We start from the raw sequence: 3,271 nt of genomic DNA on the forward strand, positions 1-3,271 counted from the left end.
GCCTTTGCATTGAGGGCTATCTGAAAACGGCTGTGGCGCTGAAGTTGCCTGTGAGTGTGGAGTTGATGGCATGTGAAACCCGCATGTGGAGCATTCGTTTGTGTGGGATGCTCACCAAGCTTCATTTCAGTCCTAGGCACTCAAAGGGCAGTAAGCATAGAGTGTGAAAACTGAGTTTCCTTGAGAGCTGCTTCGAAGCCTGATGGTGTGTGAAGTTAGTGAGCCAAAATGAGTTGTTCTCCCACAAGAACCACTCGGCTGATTCTTCTTCAATATGCCCTTCACCAACATGCAGTGTTTCTTTGATTGAATTAGCTCTCACACCAATATTTGCGTCTAGAGGCTTTGCATTGAGGGCTATCTGAAAGTGGTTTTTGCGCTGAAGTTGCCTGTGAATGTGGAGTTGGTGGCATGTGAAACCCGCATGCGGAGCATTCGTTTGTGTGGGATGCTCTACAGGTTCATTCCTAGATAATGTACTCAAAGGGCACTAAGCATAGAGTGTGAAAACTGAGTTTCTTTGAGAGCTGCTTGGAAGCCTGATGGTGTGTGAAGTTAGTGAGCCAAATGGAATTGTTTTCCCACAAGAACCACTTGGCTGATTCTTCTTCAATATACCCTTCACCAGCATGCAATGTTTTCTTGATTGAATTAGCTCTCACACCAATATTTGCTTCTAGAGCCTTTGCATTGAGGGCTATCTGAAAACGGCTGTGGCGCTGAAGTTGCCTGTGAATGTGGAGTTGGTGGCATGTGAAACCCGCATGTGGAGCATTCGTTTGTGTGGACTGCTCTACCAGGTTCATTCCTAGATAATGCACTCAAAGGGCCCTAAGCATAGAGTGTGAAAACTGAGTTTCCTTGAGAGCTGTTTGGAAACCTGATGGTGTGTGAAGTTAGTGAGCCAAATGGAGTTGTTCTCCCACAAGAACCACTCGGCTGATTCTTCTTCAATATGCCCTTCTCCAAGATGCACTGTTTCCCTGATTGAATTAGCTCTCACTCAAAATTTGCGTCTAGAGCCTTTGCATTGAGGTCTATCTGCAAACGTCTGTGGCGCTGAAGTTGCCTGTGAATGTGGAGTTGGTGGCATGTGAAACCCGCATGTGGAGCATTCGTTTGTGTGGGATGCTCACAAAACTTCATTTCAGTCCTAGCACTCAAAGGGCACTAAGCATAGAGTGTGAAAACCGAGTTTCCTTGAGAGCTGCTTGGAAGCCTGATGGTGTGTGAAGTTAGTGAGCCAAATGGAGTTGTTCTCCCACAAGAACCACTCGGCTGATTCTTCTTCAATATGCCTTCACCAACATGCAGTGTTTCCTTGATTGAATTAGCTCTCACACCAATATTTGCGTCTAGAGCCTTTGCTTTGAGGTCTATCTGCAAACGGCTGTGGCACTGAAGTTGCCTGTGAATGTGGAGTTGGTGGCATGTCAAACCCGCATGTGGAGCATTCATTTGTGTGGGATGCTCTACCATGTTCATTCCTAGATAATGCACTCAATGGGCACTAAGCCTAGAGTGTGAAAACTGAGTTTCCTTGAGAGCTGCTTGGAAGCCTGATGGTGTGTGAAGTTAGTGAGCCATATGGAGTTGTTCTCCCACAAGAACCACTTGGCTGATTCTTCTTAAATATGCCCTTAACCAACATGCAGTGTTTCCTTGATTGAATTAGCTCTCACACCAATATTTGCGTCTAGAGCCTTTGCATTGAGGGCTATCTGAAAGTGGTATTGACGCTGAAGTTGCCTGTGAATGTGGAGTTGGTGGCATGTTTAACCCGCATGTGGAGCATTCGTTTGTGTGGGATGCTCACCAAGCTTCATTTCAGTCCTAGGCACTCAAAGGGCCCTAAGCATAGAGTGTGAAAACTGAGTTTCCTTGAGAGCTGCTTGGAAGCCTGATGGTGTGTGAAGTTAGTGAGCCAAATGGAGTTGTTCTCCCACAAGAACCACTCGGCTCATTCTTCTTCAATATGCCCTTCACCAACATGCAGTGTTTCCTTGATTGAATTAGCTCTCACACCAATATTTGCGTCTAGAGCCTTTGCATTGAGGGCTATCTGCAAACGGCTGTGGCGCTGAAGTTGCCTGTGAATGTGGAGTTGGTGGCATGTGAAACCCGCATGTGGAGCATTCGTTTGTGTGGATGCTCACCAAGTTTCATTTCAGTCCTAGGCACCCAAAGGGCACTAAGCATAGAGTGTGAAAACTGAGTTTCCTTGAGAGTTGCTTGGAAGCCTGATGGTGTGTGAAGTTAGTGAGCCAAAATGAGTTGTTCTCCAACAAGAACCACTCGGCTGATTCTTCTTCAATATGCCCTTCACCAACATGCAGTGTTTCCTTGATTGAATTAGCACTCACACAAATATTTGCGTCTAGATACTTTGCATTGAGGGATATCTGCAAACGGCTGTGGCACTGAAGTTGTCTGTCAATGTGGAGATGGTGGCATGTGAAACCCGCATGTGGAGCATTCGTTTGTGTGTTATGCTCTACCAGGTTCATTCCTAGATAATGCACTCAAGGGCACTAAGCATAGAGTGTGAAAACCGAGTTTCCCTGAGAGCTGCTTGGAAGCCTGATGGTGTGTGAAGTTAGTGAGCCAAATGGAGTTGTTCTCCCACAAGAACTACTTGGCTGATTCTTCTTCAATATACTCTTCACCAGCATGCAATGTTTCATGATTGAATTAGCTCTCACACCAATATTTGCTTCTAGAGCCTTTGCATTGAGGGCTATCTGAAAACGTCTGTGGCGCTGAAGTTGCCTGTGAATGTGGAGTTGGTGGCATGTGAAACCCGCATGTGGAGCATTCGTTTGTGTGGGATGCTCTACCATGTTCATTCTAGATAATGCACTCAAAGGGCTCTAAGCATAGAGTGTGAAAACTGAGTTTCCTTGAGAGCTGCTTGGAAGCCTGATGGTGTGTGAAGTTAGTGAGCCAAAATGAGTTGTTCTCCCACAAGAACCACTCGGCTGATTCTTCTTCAATATGCCCTTCACCAACATGCTGTGTTTCCTTGATTGAATTAGCTCTCACACCAATATTTGCGTCTAGAGCCTTTGCATTGAGGGCTATCTGAAAGTGGTTTTGGCGCTGAAGTTGCCTGTGAATGTGGAGTTGGTGGCATGTGAAACCCGCATGTGGAGCATTCGTTTGTGTGGGATGCTCACCAAGCTTCATTTCAGTCCTAGGCACTCAAAGGGCACTAAGCATAGAGTGTGAAAACTGAGTTTCCTTGAGAGCTGCTTGGAAGCCTGATGGTGTG

This window comes from Ochotona princeps, unplaced genomic scaffold (assembly GCF_030435755.1).
Source record: "Ochotona princeps isolate mOchPri1 unplaced genomic scaffold, mOchPri1.hap1 HAP1_SCAFFOLD_319, whole genome shotgun sequence".
Lineage (NCBI taxonomy): Eukaryota > Metazoa > Chordata > Mammalia > Lagomorpha > Ochotonidae > Ochotona > Ochotona princeps.